Below are 22,220 nucleotides of genomic sequence, written 5' to 3'. Positions count from 1 at the left end.
TCCATTTCCAAATTCTGTTATTTTAACAGATATGTGAAATCTAGTATATGAGTCCAGTTCTATTTGATCTTTAGAATGCCACATCATTGCTATTCCCCCACTAAGTCTTTTACTGTCAACATTAAAGCTTATGTCATATCCTATTTTGTTCATTATTCTTTCCACTTTCTCCTTGTTGCATTTAGTTTCAATAAGAAATATGATGTTTGGGATCTTATATTTCATTAAAAGATGAAGTTCTTGACCTGTTCGAGAGTTGTCAAGCTCTCGACAATTCCAAATGAGGCATCTCATTTTTCTTGGAGGGCTGCTCAGCAGCCACCACCTTATGATCCTAATTTAATCTCCTTATAGGATTGAGCATAATTTTTTATTTTTTAGAGAGACCCTATTGAGCATAACTACTTGATTCTGATGTCTCTCTTCTCGTTCTACCTGTTTCATTTTTTAGAGTGTCCCTAGGTGCCAATTCATTAGCCCAATCCATGAAAACCTGTGTTGCCCTCTTTTTCCATCCTGGTTTCTTTTTATCACTCCCTTCTATGGTTATTGAGTTCTTCAAAGATCTATCAAAGTTACTCTCTAATTCTGAATTAGAAAACCATACCTCAGTTCCCCTTCTGTTTGTATTGCTAGATTCCCATATCAACCTTTCCTTGTTAGATAAAGCTGTCTGTAAATGATCAAAAGAGAAGTTCCGAGTTGCCTCATCTTTATCAAGAATCTGATGGACATCCTCTGGTATGATATCTTTCCCTATGCTTATCTGACCACTTGATACTGAATTATCTTCATAATTACTATCCCCTTCCTACAATCTTTCCTAGTAGTTAGTGATGATATTAGCTTAGGTTGTTGTGTTCCATGAGTACCAAATCTTTTTTCACCCAATCCATTTGAAATAATAGGAGAAGCTTTCAACCATTGTCCATACTGTATAGTTCCCCACCCTGCTGTCTTATTTTTTTCATTTTTCACTGCACAGCTTTTATGTACATGTTTTTATAGCCCCACACTTGAAACAGAACACTGTCAGTCTTTCATATTTAAATTCGATCCATCTTTTTATCCCTTCAATTCTGACCATCTTACTTCTGGGAAGAGGTTTGGTGATATTTAAATTAATACGAACCCTAAGAAATTTGCCCAACCAACTCCCTCCTCATCCACATCAACTGTCAAAACCTCAACTATAGAGTTTCCAATTCTTTCTCCCCCTTCAAAAGTCATAGCAGCTAGAGGCAAACCATGAAGTTGTGCCTAGAAAGGCTCATGGTTAAAAACCATTTTAGAAGGAGGCATGCTACTCTTGAATTCCTGGATACAGATCAGATTTTTATCAAAAGACCAAGGTCTTCCATTAAGCATCCTTTTTACCTCTATGCCTTTATGAAACTCTACTATAAATTTGTTAACCCCTACATCTTTAAAGATAATCCATCCCTCAAGGTTCCAGAGTTTGGTCATGGTAGCCTTAAAAGCTTCTTTATTGATATTTTTATCGATCACAACTAGCATAAGCAGACAGTTTTGACCATGCAAGTTTGATCTTTTTGTTTCTTCCTTGGTGAAGGTAACTTCTTCTTGTTGTTCTTCTGTTAGTTTAAAACCATCCCATAACTGTTTTAGTTCCTCACCATGATGATCAAGCTGAAAATTTTCTTCGATACTATGAGAAATTGATGAAAATCTGTACCACCGTCTTAGCCTTTTCTCTCTCAAGGAAAGAAAGGACAACTAGCTAAACCTTCTAAAGGAGGGAAGGACCCATGTGGGTCAAGGCCGAGTACTTTAATTGCATATACTTGATTCCGTATGTAAACTTTCTATAGATAGAGATGAATAAGGCCACATGGGTATCCAGTGTCACGACCGAACAGAATTTCCCAAATATATTAAACACACTGATTATATTGATGTATTAAAAATAAATTTATATTCATTTATTATTAGAAGATAAAAATAACAAAAAAGAGGAAAAATTAATATTAATTGTTTCTTAATATATTTCAATTTTAAACTCAAATAACCATCAATGATTCAATATTGTAAGTACGGATCCATGTCTTTTCAAAATTTGAAAATCATTTATGTTAATTTATACCAATTTTTTTATATTTTTATTCACGTACAACATTAATTAAAGGGTACTTAGGTGTAAACTTATCTATTTTAATAAACGAATTGTTAAAAGAAATTCTAAAACTTTTAAGGAAAACTATATGGACTTTCTAAAATTAACAAATCAAATATATTTAATAAATCGAAACTAAATAATAAAAATATCTAAATAAAATACATATAATAATAATAAATTATATTATTTTCTTTAATAAATCAAAAACTAGAGGTGGGTATGGCACAGTACCCGATCAACGGCTTCTTGTTCCGACGTCCCTGTCCCAAACTGTGGGCTGGCCAACGTTGAAAGTTGAATTTATATCTATATAGAGAGAGAGAGTAATGATATACCCACAATATTTTGTATAATATATTGTACAACAATGTGTTAAATGAGGGATATTTTTATAAAATTATGTTACTTTTATAAGATATTTTATAAAAATACCCCTCATTTAACATATTGTTGTACAATATGTTATACAAAATATTGTGGGTAAATCATTTTCCATATATATATATATGAGAAATTTTATGTATGAGGTATTATTTATTTTTATATTTCATATTTATAATATTTTCTTTTAAAGGGTGTGAGAGTATTTTTAAAAATGTGAGAATATTTTTTATAGAATATAATATGTAAAATAATAAATAATACTTGTGAGAAGAATTTATATATAATATATATGTATATATACACGCTACGTAGACATCAGCAGAACCACTATTGCAGCAGCTTTATGCATTTAAGGCAGAAGATTCGAGACAGTGTGAAATAAACTACTGCAGCAGCTTTATGCATTTATGATGGGAAAAAAATATCAGACGGGAAAACGCGCATATATTATTCAGTGCTTTTGACCAACACATATGGCCAGGATGGATCACTGCGTTAACGCGTATGATTATTATTTACATGTTTATTAATTGTATTTTAATCAATTAATACGGAGTAATCTAAATTTATCTATATCAAAACTAAATTTACTAATTTCGTATGGTGTCATGTTAGATTTCGAGCGTTGGAATGAACGGTTAATGCACTTGAAAGAAATGATCTTTTAACTTTTTACACACACACACCTATACTATATATATATATATAGATCATGATAGTTTGGAAAGATTAGTCATCTATGGACATATATATTTCCATAGATGACTAATCAAACTATCATGATCATCATCTTTTATGCCAATCCCACGCCGAAGAGTCCACACACATGTTCCCCATCTATTGAACTTTCAAAGTACTTAAGAGATAGTCATGTCTGAAAAATCTTAAAGTTGACTTTGAAAGTCTTCCATCGTTTCTCTCTTCCATTAATCGCGTTACATCTTTGACCACCATGCCCTCTTGAAATCAATGTTTTTAGTACTTTTTTTTTAAGTTACACGTGAAACTCATTATAGTTATAAAATGTAAAATAGTGAAATCTTTCATGGTTACGATCTCACCGTGCTGAGTGTGTAAAAAAAAAAAAAACATGTTTGCAAATTGAATTTAGGAATATAATTAAATATGTTTGGGAACATTTAAATATATGGTATTCCTAATTACCTAATGTAACCCCACCAAAGACACTAATGTTCTTCGCTTTCAATTTCCTAATATTCTTATTTTGTGTTGTAAGATATGCACTTGCATTCTTAATTGTAGTTTAGTTATTGAAAAGATTAGTCAAATGGGGTGGGGTGGACGCCTTGATAACAATACATGTGGCATATTTGTTATATATAAACATAAAAGTAAATGATAAGATTACTTTATTTATTACAAATACATGATGAGTACTTCTAGAATGGATAGCAAGAAAACTTATATTTCCCATCTTTGTTATTGAAAAGTAGCACAGAGAATAATTCATGAAGAGAGGAAATGACATTTTTAACATTTCAAATTAGATTCTATCACTATTATTGAAAAATAGCACAAATAATAATGTAGATATCAAGAAAGGAAATTTTTAGCATGCAGCTCAAATTAGAGGTAGCATGAGCAAGGTGCCTAGCTAATGTTTTGCTCAGCTAATGTTTTGCTCACAAAATACTGAATAGCAATTTATTTAAGAAAATATATATTTTCTCAATTGTATTAATAGGATGTGAAGATTCCGATTATTTTTTGAATAGTCAGAACCTGACCTAAAAGTGTGTGAAACAATAGTGGCACCGTCTGTGAGATTTTTTTTAGGTCTTACATGTACTTCATACACCTGAGGCAACCCGTTCTAGACAATTTGGAAGCTCGCCAGTATTGCCGGTGGCTTAGAAGTTGACCAGCAAAATAACCAAGTTTTTGGGATTGAAGAGGGTGCGGTGGAGGAAAGATGGGTACACATCCGTGAAGAGATGCCTATGAATGGTAGGGTAAGCGAGGTGTGTCCTGCGGACGGTGACTGCACCTTGCCACCAACTCCCGAGAAGGTGGGGGGCCATCCTCAACATGGCCCCACCCTAAAACATAAATGAAGTACAAAGGATGGCTGGGAGAGTGGCGGCTTTCAACAGGTTCATGTCAAGATCCACTGACAAATGCTTGCCTTTCTGCAAGGTCCTGTAGAAAGCACATGTATGGGATGGAGAGTGTGACCTAGTGTTTGGCGCCCTCAAGAAGTACCTCACGAGCCCACCGCTCCTCAGCCAACCCTGGTGTGGGGAAACGCTGACCTTGTACCTGGTGGTCTCCCCCCAGGCAGCCTCTTTAGCATTGGTGCGTGAGGAGAATGGAGACCAAAGGCCGGTCTACTACACCAGCCGAGTGTATCGGGGGGCTAAAGCTAGATACCCCCACATAGAACAGCTAGCCTTTACGCTGGTAGCAACCGCGCCCAAGCTACACCTGAACTTTCAAGCTTACCCAGTAAGGGTCCTCACAGAGACCTCCCTAAAAAAGGTACTACAACAACTGGATGTCTCAAGCCGGCTCATGAACTTGGTAGTGGAGTTGAGTGAATTCGACATCGACAATGCACTGCGAAATACCATCAAAGGAAAAGTACTAGTGGACTTCGTCGCTGAGTTTATCGATTTCTCGGTAGAGAATGGTGATGCACCTCCCATGAAATCTTGGAAAGTATTCGTTGATGGTTCATCTTGCTGGGCTGGAAGGGAACTGGGAGTGCACATCGTTACGTTCAAGGGAGAGGAGTACAATTATGTCAACAAATTGGTGTTCAAAACGACGAACAATGAGGCAGAATATGAAGCACTGCTTTTTCGGGCTAATGGTGGCCAGGTCTCCAGGCGCCACTGAAATCGAAGTACGAGCCAATTTCCAGGTAGTGGTCAAGCAAGTACGATGAGAGTTTGCTATAAAAGGCAAAGAGTTGAAAAAAGTACTTAGCACTAGTAGAGGTCGAGCACTCCCATTTCAAGTATTTCGAGATTCAGCACGGGTCGAGGGCATAAAATCAAAAAGTGAACAAGCTGGCACATGTGGCGTCCTGATAGGTGGACTCCCCCTACCAGAGCATATAGTGATCAGAACTGTGAAAGTACCTGTTGTCGGGATTAAGGTAATGGAAATACTGGCCAGAGCCCCAAATTGGGTGGAGGACATACTCAAGTATTTGGATACCAATGAACTTCTAGAGACAGAAAGGAGGCTAGGAAGATTGGAAATAGAGCAGCAGTTACACTCTAATCGAGGGAATTATTTATTCGAAGGGCGACTCGATATCTCTCTTGAGGTGCATCTCCCTTGAAGAAGCGCAATACGTGTTGGCAGAAATACACGAAGGGATTTGCAGGAGTCACTCAGGAGGAAAGGCATAGCTGGGAAAGTAATAAGGGGAGGGATATTACTGGCCTCGGATCCTGCGAGACACCGAGGAATATGTGTGGAAATGTTGAAAGTGCCAAGAATACGCCAGGGAGCCCCATTTCCCACTGGAAGAATTGATGTCGATCACGTCGCCTTGGCCTTTTGCCCAATGGGGAATTGACTTGGTCGGCCCGTTTCCCCCGGGGCAAAGGAGGAGTAAAAATTGTGGTGGTGGCTGTGGACTACTTCACCAAGTGGGTCGAGGCTGAGGCCTTAGCAACCATCATGGCAAATAACATCACACGTTTCCTATGGAGGACGGTAGTTTGTAGGTTTGGCATCCTGCGTACTATCATATCCGATAACGAGAGACAATTTGATTCCGATCACTTGCAATTGGTGCCGGGAATTGGAGATCGAGTTCCGATACTCATCCCCAAGACACCTCTAATCTAACGGGCAAGTTGAGGCAACCAACAAAACACTAATGGGAATGCTCAAGAAATGGCTCAACGATAGAAATGGGGCATGGGCAGAAGAACTCACCGCCGTCTTGTAGGCCTACCGGGTCACAGTGAAAACGCGGACTGGGAAAACTCCTTTTACTCTCAGTTATGGCCACGACGCGATGCACCAGTAGAGATCGGAATCCCCACCTATAAAGTTCAGCACTTCGAGCAAGAATCCAACGATAGACAGCTAGAGGAATAACTAGATTTGTTGGAAGAAGTCAGACTAGAAGTCGAAATAAGAACCGCGACCAACAAAAGAAGGGTCGAGAGATTCTTCAACAAGCGTGTGCACCCGAGAATGTTCAAGGTCGGGGATCTCATACTCAAAGAGATAGGAACAATAACACGAGACGAAGGAAAGTTAGGCCCCTGATGGGAGGGCTCTTACATGGTTACTGCCACAAACTGCTTGGGCGCCTATCGCCTCCGAGACGCTCAAGGGAATGAGTTGCCGCATCCCTAGAACGCCGAACATCTACGCGAATTTTATTGCTAAGCTAATTCATTGTTGTAAATTTATATATTTCCATGCACACGTTATGGGCCTTAATAAAAGAAGTGTTGTATTTCAATGACAAATTTTGAAAACATAACACAACCCACCAACGAACTCTCCACCAACAAAATCAACTTAGTCTCCATCAGCAAAGTCAACTCCATCAATGTGATCTACATTATGAAAATTAACAAAATCTCTATCAACAACTTACCACCTCGCGAGGCGAAAGGGGCGAGTGTAATGCCTAAGGTTGATCTACCCCTCTCGTGGAGGAGTGCGGGTCAGCCCTTGGCCTTCCAAAAATAAAGACTTACCTTCCTCATAAACATTAACGGATGAGAGTTGGTCCAATAACAAACAGCCCAATCGACTTACCACCTTGCGGAATACCATAGAAAAAAGTAGTCCTAAAGGTTGCTTTGTCCCTCCCACAACAGAGAGCGGGATCAGCCCCACGGCTACCCGAATGACTTACCCCGACCTCCGCTGTGAGGAAGTGTGGGATTATTGCTAACCTGACCAAAATTTACTCTTCCCTGTGATGTCAACGAGCGGGGACGGGTCTAGTCCTAAACTGCCCGAACAACTTACCTTCCCACGAAGGACGGTAGGTGAGCAGACAACTCAACCTCCTCATCTGGAAGAGAGGGACCAGCCCCCTGGCAGCCCAAACAACTTATCCCGACCCCCCCATCATGGCGAAGAAGCGAACTAGCCACATTGCTATCCAAATTACCTCCCCCGCGGGGCACTAGAGGGAAAGGTAGGCCTAAAGGTTGCCTTATCCTTCACGCAGTGGTGTGCGAGTCAGTCTTCAACTACTCGAAGAAAAATTTTTACCTTCCTCATAGGCGTCAACGGGCAGGAGAGAGTTCAGCAACAGACTGCCCGAATACCATAGGGAATATATAAGCCAAAAGATTGCCTTGTCCCTTCCACAGCAGAGAGCGGGATTAGCCCCATGACTATCTGAATTAACTTATCTCAGCCCCTGCTATGACGAAGTGTGGGATTAATGCCAGCCTAACCCAAACTTACACTTTTTTGTAGTGTCAATGAGTGGCAGCAGCTCTAGATACAAACTGCCAGAACAACTTACGTCCCGCGGGGAACAAAGGGACGGGATGAGCCAAAAGTTGCTTTGTCCCTCCCGCTAAGGAGAGTGGGTTCAGCCTTGAGGATGCCTGAATATTTACCCCAACCCCCACCATCGTGATGGAGCAGACCAGCCATGTCGCTGTCCAAATTACCTCCAAGGGGGACAAAGAGGCGGTTTGACATGAGGCATTATGACCTCTCCTCGATGGAGTGCAGGCCGAGTTTATTGACCACCCGAGTACTAAAGTAAAATGTGACGCCCCTAACCTCCTCTTGGGATGGAACTGGGATTTAGAATTTCGGGACATGCAATACAAGGTTACATACCCCCTGTACATGACAGTTATTATGCAATGCATCATAATATGCAACAAGCAATATGCAATAATCACATCGAAAATAAAGGCGAAAGTATAACTTATGCTAGAATAACTAAAAACATCCCAATTCATTAGTGATCATCAAGTTCAAAGTATCAAACGTAACATAATCTTAGTACAACTAAGGGTCAACGTCAAATCACCCGCTTCATGCGTTCTAAAGCATGGACGACTTGGGTTATAAACATCAGGATTAAATCCTATCTCCTCATGAAAAGGTCTGGCTCCTCCTCAATCAGTCAGATCCAGCGCTCCATCTAGCTCATCCTCCTCGAGACTTGACACAACTTCTACCATTCAGAGTGGAATGATAGTGGTCCCACAAAGGGTGAGATTTACTCAAAATCTCAGTAATTTAAATGATAAAATCTCAGTAATAAAAATGAAATGCAAAAAAATTAGTATGCATGACTCCGTCCAGATTCCTTAACATTTTCAGAGAAATGGAGACACATGTTTTCTTTCAATGAACATTTTTACTTCGATTTTTGAAAACATAACTTCATCATAAACTTTCATCATTATCAACAATTCATACAACATCATAATATGTGGTAACGTCACAGTTTTCCATATGCACTGTGAGTACATGCCGGTGTCGTAATACAACTTATGTTGAGACTACGTTGTCTATAGACACGTTCTCAATGAATAGGGAGTAATCGAAAAAATGTTGTAGCTGCTGAAATAAAGTACGTACTAAGTTAGGATTAATATTACTATGGATGAGATTCATAAACAAAGGCTTCAAAAATGGGTATTTACAAAAACACCCATAGTGTTTCAAAAATTGCCGCTAAGGCCCTAATTTTTCACTAATTGTAAACGAACTCTAAATTTAACCAAATTTCATGTACTTCATATTTTTTGGAATTCTAAAGCCATCTATACTCTTAGATTTTTAAAAATCAAATTGGAACTTACTCAAACAGTTTGAACCTGTGGCATGCACTCTAGTTGATGCCTATGTGTATTTTTAACTATTAATCCATATAAATGCATGCATATGAGATTTTCTTTAATCACTAACAATCACTAAAGTCTTTAACGACATGATGAAGGCTAATTATTGTATAATCAAACTCATCCCAACACTTAATCATGGCTAAGAAATCTTTAATCTCCAATTTATTCAAAACTGATACATGCTTGATAATCAAAACAAAATAGATTTAATGCTTATCATGGCATGCTTTTAATCAAGAATTAAACCTTTCATAATCATTATAAGACAATTACAAATCATATCAAGTCATACTTAAGATATGCCATATCTAAATTTCCACTTAAAATAATTTAACATACAAACCATCCTTTAATAACCCGGTTTTGAACTATACACGATAATCTTCTCAAAACTCAACCAAAACTCATACTAACACTTGAAAATAAAGCTTGACATGCAAACTAAATCAAGAGCAAGAAAACCTACAAATTTCGTGGCCTTCTAAGCACTCAAGAAAAAACTCACCAAAATTCATTCGGGTGAAGTGGGTGGTGCACAAGTCTGAAATTTTTCCAGCTTGCTTCCATTGGCTTATGTCACCTTGTGTAGGGAAAATAGTGGCCTGAAACCACCATAATTTCCCCTTACTGTGGTTACAATGGTCCTATAGAGGTGTCCGTTCGTGAGGCATGGTTCAGATGACAAAAATTCAAGCAAATCACCCATGCAAACAGGCAGATTGAAGTGGTTTTCACATAGCAGATTTGAGGTTTGATTTTGGATGGTTTTGGGTGGGAAAATTTGAATCAAATTTCTCATGATGGTCATGGGGGCCTCTTGGGGATTGGGTGGTGATGGAGGTGGCATGGGGTGGTGGCTCAACCAAAGCAGATGGTTGGTTAAATCTCAACCCAACTGGTTCCCACTCAAACTAGACTAAGGTGCAATCGGTTTGGCTTCTTGGTTTGGTTTGTGGAACCAATTTCGTCCAAGACTTATTCTAGGTTCGAAGGGGTCTCATGAGGTGTCTAAGGACCATATTACCCTTGAGGACAAGCTACAAAAATATTGGTCCTAAGGGCAAAACAGTCCAAGTACTCAAAGGCAAACACAATAACCGATTGATGTGGATTTGGGGTTTGATATGTCATTTCCCTTAATGACATATGAGGAGGTTTATCTAGGGTATTATTAAGGTCTAAGTATGATGAACTAAAATAATAAATCAAGAAAATTTTGGATTAAAAGGTTAAGAAAAGATTAAGACAAAATTAAGGTTCAAAGCATAGTTTATCACTACCTCATGTATGTTGATTAATGGTCTTAGCCAACTTTCAAAACTTAATTTGGGCATTTAAGGTATCATATGGGCTTAAGAAAACCCATGGTATGGTGTATTGGGCATTCAACTTAAATAGCGAAATAAACCGATTTGTGCCTTGTGGGCTTAAAAAGGCCGAGTGTATGGGTTGATAGCTTGTGGGCTTTTGGGCTTGAATGAGAGGGGGCCTCAATTCTAGATTTTGAGGGTTAAAAAGAGACCTCAAGATCCACTAAGATGGTATTAAAATGGTTTGATTTGGCCTAATTGGGCCATGGGTAAACTCTACACCAAGTTTGGCCCAAAGGCCTTAAGTCTTCCTTAAACTTGGACCAAAGCTAGCTACTAAGTCTTGAATACCTAAGGGCGTGGTTCAAGGCTTCTTCGGCTAGGCCCATGAATGTTCTAAGGTCCTAAAAGGCTCACTAAATTCACTAATGGACTTGCCTCTCTAATCCTTTGCTTAATGATACTAAGTGTCAAGATTAAGGCTAACCTCACTATCAACATTGATGTTAGTAATAACCCAAAATTAAAAACTTAATCTAGAGCATTTAAGGGTTAATCCTAATGGTTAATTAGGTGGGGTGGTACACAAAAAGTATGGACATCGACAACACAGACATCAAAGGCACGAATAGCAGTGGCGTGGTAGAAAACGACAAGAACAATACGACATAAGCCAGGGGCCCAAGTTTGCAAAGTTCACTCCTACCATTAAGAGCAAAATAATGATAACATCCTCATCTTCTGACCAAGAATCAAATGCATAATGCTAATGGAGGAAGATGGGTACAGTTCCAGATTGCCCAGACAGCTTACCTCCCAGCGGACCGAGGAGACAAGCTGAGGCTCGGCTTGTCTTCCATGGCAGAGAGCGGGATCAGCCCACAGCTACCTGAAAAATAAATTTATGCTAATGGAGGAAGATGGGTATAGTTCCAGACTACCCATACAGCCTACCACCCAGCGGACCAAGGAGGCAAGCCGAGCCCGAGGCCATCTTGTCTCCCCGTGGAGGAGAGTGGGATCAGCCCCACGGCTACCCAAAAAATAAATTTATACTAATGGAGCAAGATGCGTATAGTTCCAAATTGTCCGAACAACTTACATCCTTGCTAATCAAGGAGGCAAACCAAGCCCGAGCCCACCTTGTCTCCCCGCAGCAGAGAGCGGGATCAGCCCAACTAGAAGACTACATGACAAAGGTGGGGTAAAGTAAAAGAACAAAAGAATCAGGTAGGATAAAGTCCAACTAGAAGACGAACAACGAAATAAAGGAAATCAATACAAGGAAAATGCGGAAAAATGTTGGCCTCATTAAACAAAGCCGCTAAGGCCCCAAGAGAATGACCACACAATAAAGACCGATGAAAGCGGTGTGAACAGGAAAGTCATCGGCTAGCGGGGTCATCAGATGTAGGCTAGACATTGGCGAGGTGGACCGTAAAGCCCTTTATGGCGAATCCTGTAATTTTCTTTGGCAAACCCCTAGGCTGAAAACAAAAGAAAGAGTAATGAAACAACGAAACAAGAATGTGCAAAGAGACATAACCGAATATGGTCAACAAAAGGTAGTATTATTAATCATCCACAGCCGCAACACGTGGCCGCAGTGTTACGGAGAGTAAAGGATAACATAAAATGACTAAGTGCAATGGTACACGACTAAATCCAGCTGGGACAATAGAAAGTTGGGAAGGCATTAGCAACTAAAGTCGCATATAGGTCACGAGAGATCTCCATCACTACGACATGTTGATAACGCCTGGGGTTACCTCTAAAAAAATCAACAGGGATGTAATCAGGAAACTAATTGAGTTGTACGGTGATGGCAACCATCCAGAAGCCGCCAGAAACCAATTGCTAGATGAGGAAAGGTATGAGAAACTATTGCAGGAGGTGTAGACAGTGGACATGAATGGCCTCGAAGACGAGCTCAATAAGCAAAAGGATAAGAACAAGGACAGCTCAATAAGTGATGTGGGAATTTATTTCACATATTTTCTTAGTCCTAATTGTTTTGATTCAGAGTGTTTTGATATTGTTTAGCCCGTTTGTCTAGAATTTTAGGTGTCTTTCACATTTATTTAATTCTTGATATTTCGTAGGTGTTTAATTATTTAATTATGTTTAAATTGGGATGATGTGAAGAGGCAAAAATGGGGCTAGGCTTAGGGAGCAAATCCTAGTTGGTCTGGTCTAGTCAAACCAGAACACTATTCTGTTTTTGGGTTCTAACTGGAGCTACAAACCTTTGTTTCAGGTGTTGTTTGTCTTTCTGAAAAGCTAAGACAAGTTAGCCAATGCCAGTTCAGAGGGATTTGAGAGACTAGAAGCAAAAGTTGCAAGTTGGAGAGTTCTAACATAAATGTGGAGATGCAATTGGTGCAATTAGCCAATTCCATCAATTCTCATCCACAGGGCAATTTTCCTAGTAAGACAGAGGTCAATCTGAAGGAGCATTGCAAGGAAATCACCTTGGGAAGTAATAAGCAACTTGGTTAGGTAAGTGGTGAGACTGTAGTTGGTGATGAAGTAGACCATGAAGAGGTGAGCAAAAAGGTCAGTGAAGAAGTTGAGAACCTAACCAAGAGACCATCCTCACTACCACAAGTCGAACCTTATGTCCCTCCCATTCCTTTTCCTCACAGGCTTAAGCAAAATATAATTGATCAACAGTTTGAGAAATTTTTAAGTGTTTAGGCAGCGTCACATTAATATTCCTTTTGCAGATGCCTTAGCACAGATTCCTGCCTATACAAAGTTCCTAAAGGAGATCATGTCCAAGAATAGGAAACTGCAGGATTTTGAGACCATTGCCTTGATGGAGGAACGCAGTGCCATTACCAGAATAAGCTTCTACCAAAGCTAAGAGATCCAGGGAGTTTTTTTATCCCTTGTACTATAGGTGATGTTAGTTTTTCTAAGGTTTTGTGTGATTTAGGTGCTAGTGTTTCACTAATGTCTTTATTTGTGTCCAGAAAGCTTGGATTAAAGGAGTTAAAGCCTACTACCATCTATTTGCAGCTAGCTGACAGATCGGTGAAATATCCTTTGGCTGTTCTTGAGAATGTGCTGATCAAGGTAAAGAAGTTTATCATTCCAGTTGATTTTATTGTGTTGGAGATGGAAAAAGACGTCGAGATCCCTATCATTTTAGCCTAGCCTTTTCTAGCCACAGTTGGAGTTGTCATAGATGTTAAGAATGGTAGGCTGACTTTGAAGGTTGGTGAAGAAGAGTAGAGTCTAATTTACTTGAAGCTGCTAAATATCATTCTTTTACTGATCATAGTTTTCAAGTTGATATTGTGAATGAGTTGACCAGAGAGGTTTTCAGGGCTGAAAATACTAAAGAACCTCTCGAGACTTGTTTAGTGAGTGCAGGTACAAGTAAAGGTGATAATTTGGAAGTTGCAGAAGTGGCGTGTGCATTAAAGGCTACATGTCCTAAGCCGTAGCAGAGAGATATTCATTTTGAGAATCTAGGAAAAGGTAAGCCACTCCCTCACATCTCAGGTACGCCTTTTTAGGTGAGAATAATACTTTGCCTGTGATTATGAGTGCTTCTTTGTCTAATGATCAACTTGATAAATTGATGCGTATTTTGAGATTGAGAAAAAAAGCCATACGATGGACTTTATCAGACCTTAGAGGAATTAGCCCTTCATTGTGTATGCATAGAATTTTAATGGAGGATAATCATAAACCTGTTGAAAATCAGAGACGGTTAAATCCTAACATGAAAGAAGTAGTTAAGGTTGAAGTTCTTAAATGGTTAGATGCAAGGATACTTATCCTATATTTGATAGTTCATGGATTATTTAAAGAAGTTCTACAAGGGCTCCGAGCAGGCCCTCTCAACATACTAAATGATGAATAAAATTATGTTTTGGAATATAAGAGGTATTGGCACCTCTAAAAATCGACTGCGATCATTGGTTCGTATACATTAGCCTTCTATTCTTTTTCTGGCGAAGCCTTTCCGGGGTGATCATCAATTGAGTTACTGGAGAAAGTTCCTATCTTTTAGTGAATGTTTGTCTAATGCGGACCAGGCTGGCAAAATTTGGTGTTTCTGGAATGCTGGGCTACAGGTGGATGTCATGGGTGAATCAAATCAGCATATTTCTTTGCTGATCAATTCCAGTGTTCTGATTTTAGCTGTCTATGCAAAATGCCGATACGTAGATAGGAGATCTTTATGGAATGATTTGCTCCTTATTAATAACTTTGCAGTTGCCTCATGTGCTTTTGGGGACTTTAATATCTTGTGGAATGATAGTGAAAGACGTGGTGGAAGTCCGAGGTTACTTATGGCAATGGAGGACTTCTGTTCTTTCATTGACAATGGCGGACTGGTGGAGATGCTTTTTTGAGGGAACAAATTCTCATGGTGTAATGGGCAATCTAGGATGGCTCGCTCATGTGCAAGGCTTGATAGATCCTTATGTAATCTGAAATTTCAAGATCTGTTCCCTTCGGTAAAGACTCATTACTTGCCCAGGAGGTCCTCAAACCATTCTCCAATGCTATTGGGTCTCTCGAAGCCTTCATCCAGGTATGGTCCTGTCTCCTTTAAATTTCATTATATGTGGACTACTCATGAAGATTTTTGGAGGTGCGTGTCGAGTTCCTAGAAGGTAGAGGTTAATGGAACTGGTTTGTGGAAGCTAGCAGAAAAATTGAAAAGGCTCAAACATGTACTTAGAACTTGGAACAATGAGGTCTTTGGTTGGACTGGGCGACATATTAAAAAAGGTGAAGCTTGTTTGCAAGAAAGGTTTTCGGAAGATGTTGAAGTGGATGTATTAGCTAATAAGATGGAGCTTGATGTCTGGTTAAAAAGGGAGGAAGCTTGCCTTGCTCAACAGTTTAAGCAAGATTGGATTTTGCAGGGTGAAGTGTCATCATCTTTATTTAGAGCACTACAGTCCAGGAAACATAATGTGGTGATGGAAATGAAACTGCCTAATGGCCGGGTACTTAATACGCCGGAAGGCATCCATGAGGAGGCTTGTGTCTACTTTGAAGATTTTCTGAAGGCGAACCAATCGAGGTCATTGCCAAACTTGGCTGACTTAATTGTGAGCGAAGTGTCAGAAGAGGAGAATAATATTTTTGCAGTTCTCCTTCGAGGAGGAGGTTAAAAATGCCTTATTCTCTATTCCTAAGGACAACAGTCTTGGTCCGAATGGCTTTGGTTTGGGGTTCTATCAGCATTGTGTCATTAGTACAAGATCATTTATTTGAAGCAGATACTGATTTTTTTAGCAGGACTGAATTTTCAAGGTTCTACATTGCCTCGTATATTGTTCTAATTCCTAAAGTACAGAATCCAACGCCGTTTGGGAATTTAAAGTCGATCAGTCTTTGTTCCGTGGTCTATAAAATATGTTGTAAGATACTAGTGAACCGATTTACATCACTCTTTAGCAGAATAATTTCAAACAAGGAGCTTTCCTACCAGGTAGAAGTATTTTTGAAAATGTTAGTCCCACTCAGGAGCTTATTCATGATATTAATAAAAAAGCCCGAGGAGGTAACATATTGATGAAAATTGACTTTGCAAAAGCCTATGATACGATTGACTGGGAGTTCTTATTTTGTGTACTGGAAGCTTTTAGTTTCTCTCTGAAAGCTCGCCAGCTGCTGAGGCAATGTGTTACTACACCTTGGTATTCGATGGTAATGAATGACACAGCAAAGTGGTTCTTTAAGGGTGGATGGGGTCTCCGTCAAGGTGATCTTATATCCCTGTATTTATTCATTTTAGTGGAGGAAGTACTTTCCCGATTAATTAAGAAGAAGTTTGAAGATAAAAGAGTAAAGTGTTACTCTCATTCAAGACATGGTCCTATAATTTCACATTTATTATACGCTGATTATATGATAATTTTTTCCAATGGAGGGAAATCTTCTATTTTGGAGATTGTTAGTACTTTGAGCACCTATGCTTCATGGTCAGGCCAACAGGTAAACAATGCCAAATCTCATATTTTTTTCTTTAAGCATATTAATAATGCTAGACGGAGACATATTTTATCCATCACTCAGTTTTTGGAAGGGGTGTTTCCATTCAAATATTTAGGGGTTCCAATTGTATCTGGAAGGTTGAAGTCAATACATTTCTAGGATATTATTCAAAGAATTCGTAATAGTATTGAAGGTTGGAAAATTAATTTCCTTTCCGCTAGGGCGAGATTGATTCTCTTAAAGCAAGCATTGTCGAGTATGCCAATTCATCTTCTTTCGGTGATGCATGTTCTGAAAATGGTTTATACTCGGATTAATAAGATTTTTAGTACTTTTTTCTGATGCTCTATTAATGGGAGTCCTAAGAAAAATTGGATTAAATGGGATAAACTTTGCAAACCGGTGGATGAGGGAGGGATTGGGTTGAGAAATTTAGGTGATGTTCAAAGGTTGTTACATCTAAAATTTGCCTGGAATTTGCTATGTTCAGATTCTATTTGGCAAAAGTACTTTTGTGCAAAGTATATGCATGGTGTGCATCCGCTGGACATTAACGTTGCAAGAGATACCTAATTCTGGAAATCTTTAGCTAATGAATTACCTGTTGTTCTTTTGCATTCTAAGTGGATAATTCGTGAGGGGAATGTGTTTTTTTGGAAAGACAATTGGATGAGCTCTGGTCCTTTGAGGGAGTATTACCCAATTGTGGGTGATTTGAATTTGAAGGTGAAGCAGGTTATGCTGAATAATAGCTAGGATTCGGATAAACTGGAACAGTTAGTAAGGCCTGAAAAAGCTAAAGATATTGTCAACGAAGTTAAAGGTCGAAGAATAGGTGAGATAAGCTTATCTGGTTGGGCAATTCGGATGGCTCTTTTACGTCCAAGAGTGCTTGGAACCTTGTTCGGGATAGTAACCATAAATATGAATGGTCGGATTGGATATGGAATGTTGCAATTCCTAAAAAGTTTTGTATGTTTATGTGGAAGGCCCTAAATTCAAGTCTGAGTGTTGATGACCGTATTAGGAAATTGGGAGTGCCTTTAGTGTCCAAGTGTGAGTGTTGTCGACAAGTTGCCTTGGAAGATATCAATCATGTGCTGTATAGAGGGAACATAGCAGCAGCCATTTGGAAATTCAGCTCAAACGTGTTGGGAATTCCGTTTGTCCCTATCCGGTCTTGGAAAGCAATAGTGGAGGCTTGGTTTCGAAGAGCATAAAAATCCTTGAAACTTGACAGTCTAATTGGCTTTGTACCGGTGATCATTTCCTGGAACCTATGGAAGTGGAGACGTAAAGCCAGGGTGGAAGGTAAGAAAGAAAAAGTTCATGTTTTATGGAGATCGAAAAAGTATTGGATTCATTGGGTTGATATTAAAATTAGCAAGGCTTCTCGGCCAATGGAAAATGATATTAAGGTATTAAACTCTTTGAATCTACCTATTATTGCAAGGAAAAAGGAAGTCTTTAAGGTAGTAAGATGGGCAAAGCCAAATAGAAGGTGGCTTAAAATGAACGTGGACGGAAGTAGCATCAATAATCTAGGAATGTTGGGTGCAAGAGGAGTAGTCAGGAATGAGTTTGGGAATGTGGTATACGCTTTTTTCGAATCGTTTGGGCATGGTAGTAACAATCTTGCGGAAGTTATGGCTCTTTGGACAGGACTTAAGCATTTCAAATGATAGGGGTTCAATAACCTTATCATTGAAATGGATTCTTTAATAGTGAATTGGAATAAAAACAAAAGATGTACTCTTTGGTATCTAGAGGACTTTTGGGAAGATATAGTTAAGATGTTGGGAGAGGTTAATTTTTATGTTAATCATATATATCGGGAAGGAAATAAGCCTACCGACTTTTTGGCCTGGCTTGGAATTAATGGTGTTTCCCATCAATGGTTAGGTCAGACGGAGCTTCCTCATTTGTTGAAAGGGATCATCAGAACAAATTCATGTGGTTTACCTCAGCTTCAAAAGTGTTGAATGTATCTTGTTAACTTCAGATCATGTGATTTGTCTTTGGTTAGAGGTAGTCTTGATAGGTATTTTTAGTTTTTTTGAGTACTTGGGGTTTTATTTTCTTTTTTTCACTTCATTGTAAATGCCAAGTATTGTGATTGTTACCACGGTATTCTTCCGCCACAAGTGATGGCTCATTAATAAACTTGGACAGAGGTCACTATTGGACATATGACTACCTCCTCTTTAATAAAACAAAAAAAAATGGATTAGTCCAGTACAGGTAGTACCTAAAAAGGGTGGGATGACTATGATGTATAATGAAAATAATGAATTAATTCTCACTAGGACTGTAACTAGGTGGAGAGTTTGCATAAATTATAGGACACTTATTAATTTTACTCGCAAGAATCATTTTCCTTTACCTTTTCTTGATCAGGTGCTTGAGAGACTTGCTGGGTATGCATATCACTGTTTTCTAGATGGTTATTCAGGGTATAACTAGATTCCTATATCCCCCAAAGACCAAGAAAAGACCACCTTCACTTGTCCCTATGGTACTTTTGCATTCTATAGGATGCCTTTTGATTTGCGTAATGCACTTGCTACATTTCAACGTTGCATGAAAGCTATTTTCTCTATTTTGTTGAACCGATTATGGAGGTTTTCATGGATGATTTTTCTGTTTTTGGATATTCTTTTGATAGTTGTTTAGATAACTTGTCTCGAGTTTTGTAGCGTTGTGAGGAAACCAACTTAGCCTTAAATTGGGAGAAATTTCATTTTATGGTGTAGGAATGTATTGTTTTAGGCCACAAAATTTCAGCAAGAGGTATTGAGATGGACCAAGCAAAAATAGAAATTATTGAAAAACTGCCATCACCTACCAATGTTAAGGGAGTTAGAAGTTTTCTTGGTCACTCACGATCTTACCAGCATTTTATTAAGGACTTTACTAAAATTTGTAAACCTATTTGTCATCTGTTGAATAAGGATGTTGTGTTTGATTTTGATAAGGATTGCTTGAATGCTTTTAACAGGTTGAAGTAAGAGTTGTTGTCAGCACCAATTATGGCAGCCTCAGATTGGAGTTTGTCTTTTGAACTCATGTGTGATGCTAGTGATTTCGCTTTGGGTGTTGTTCTCTGCTAGAGAAAAGATAGGAAGTTGCATCTTATATGTTATGCTAGCAGAATTTTAAATAATGCACAATTGAATTATGCAACTACTGAAAAAGAATTGATTGTTGTTGTGTTTACTTTTGGCAAGTTTCGATCTTCTCTTGTAGGTTCCAAGGTGATTGTATATATAGACCATTCAACAATCAAGTATTTGCTGAAAAATAAAGATGCCAAACAGCACTCAATTTGGTGGGTGTTGTTGCTTCAAGAATTTGAGACAAGAGAAGCATGGAGACTATGGTGGCAAATCACTGGTCTAGTTTAGAGGGGCAATCAAGAGCATATGAGGTGCCCATTAATGAAAGCTTTCCAGATGAATAGTTGTTGGCATTTTTAGTCATCCCCTGGAATGTTGATTTGGTGAACTATTCGGTGAGTGGCATTGTTCCTCCTGATTTGAGTTATCATCAAAAGAAAAAGGTTTTGTGGGATGTGAAGCATTATTTTTTGGAAGAACCACTACTCTACAAACACTAAGCAAATGAGGTGAATGGCAATTTTCCTCCTGATTCGCTATCGTCGTCATCCTCTTGGGCGTCAGCGGTTCCAGCCGGATAATGAGCGCCATTACAGACGGACCCCCTGAAGGAATGGGAACATTGTTAGAATCATATCTGATGGAAGAGATCCTTCGAGACTTCTTTCCTTTCCCCTCCACTGGCAGACATGGGAGCAACTACGGGCACGCAATGTGATTGGATTTATTAGGAAGCCCAAATCGGAGCGCAAGTTGGCCGTGGGGGCTAGATATCGATGAAGGTTGTCCTCGTTCAGCAAAGCCCTCGAAGAAACGTCGCCTGAATGGGCCTCCGCCCAAGCTCGAACGACCTTGAACCTGAGTGCGTCCTTCAAGGTCATGCTAGGGCAACAACCCTTATCCCCATCCACGGTGCCCCATATAGCGTACACGTGAAACTGGTGCTTGATAGTCTGGCAGACTAGGAACTCCCATCCATTGCCCGACAAGAAGAAGAACCGGCGACTATACCACTTCACAACGGTATGTTGCACCTCCACCCGCACCAACCCCTGGATTGGATGGAAGTCGTAGAGGTGCTAACCCTTCCACAAAATATTGTTGGTGAGGAAGAACTTGCACGCTGTGAGGTCCGGGTAGTCTAACTAAAGCACAGCCTAGGGCCGCAAGAGAACATGGTGGGGTACCCGCGACCAGGGTGCCAAAGCCCTCGAAGTCTACCACCTGTTCGGTAGGAGAGGGCACCACGAACTCCACTTTCGAAAGGACCCTGTAGGTCTCCTTCAATAACTCCAGTTCAGCAGGAGTCACCACTGATCGCCACGAAAACTCGGAGAACTGTTCCGGAGCGGTGCCACCCTGGCCGACAATAGCTCGAGCATTGCTAGAGGACTCAAACAATCTAGAAGGGTGCGAAGATTTCTTCGGGGCCAGTAATCAGAAGAGAAGTAAAGGAATTTCGGAGCGAAACAGGAAGAAAACAAGGTGAAGGAAGGAGTCTAACAGCGAGAAAGGAACACAAAGAACAAAGTAAAAGAGAGAATAAGTGAAGTGAACTATCACAAGGGAGGAAGGGGCCTTATATATGCGAAATCAACGGTTGACCTCCCAAGGCAACATTACTCCACATGTCCCCCAAAGCACTAGAATCCCTCAATTGCCATGATTTTAATAGAGTGTATCTACTGATACGACACGAGAAATAAATGACTTCCTGACACGAGGTCATGACGAAAGAACCGAAGGGACACCATTAAATGCGAAGCATAGCCATCACAATGCAGCCATAAAAGTTGGAGACCAACCGTTGCTTCGCTCAGAACAAAAGAGGTCGAGTAGTCTTGAAGTGCAAGGACTAGTGGAATGAAGGACAAATTCCCTTCAGACCTATTCGAGAGGAATTGGCAGGGTAACTGTAAGGGAAATTTTCTCATTTCACAAAGCCCATTGGGCCTCGACCCAATACCTGGCCTTAGGGTCACCAGGACCATACTTGAAGCAAGGTGTCAACTAGGGAAAGGGGTCAAGTGACTGACAGGACAGATCAACCTGACATCACTCGGCCACATTCTGAACTTGAAAACTTGGATGGAATGTACCTGGAAATGCAGAGAATCCTTGATCCGCTGACATAGGAACATATACGCTTACAAATGATAAAGTAAGGCCTGGAAACTATGCCGCATTAATGGTGCCACTACCAAGCTACACGCCACATTGATGGCGCCGTCACAGAGTCTCATCGCATTAAAGGACTTTGACAGCAAGAATAGTAAGAGGGGCACGAACTCTATAGAGACCAACATGATCTGCTCCTCCCCCGATCCAATATATAAATAACAAGCCCCAGGTACGAGAAATGCTCTCTGATCCCTAGACTCTTTCACTTATTTACAAATTTTTAAGAGAATTTACTAACTTTGTCATCAAAGACTCCCCAACCCCAAGACTGCCCTCTCCTAGTTGCATTCTTTCATATCTT

This window comes from Juglans microcarpa x Juglans regia, chromosome 6D, assembly GCF_004785595.1.
Source record: "Juglans microcarpa x Juglans regia isolate MS1-56 chromosome 6D, Jm3101_v1.0, whole genome shotgun sequence".
In the NCBI taxonomy this organism is placed as follows: Eukaryota; Viridiplantae; Streptophyta; class Magnoliopsida; order Fagales; family Juglandaceae; genus Juglans; species Juglans microcarpa x Juglans regia.
The sequence above is the reverse complement of the archived record's forward strand: the minus strand, read 5'-3'. Positions refer to the sequence as shown.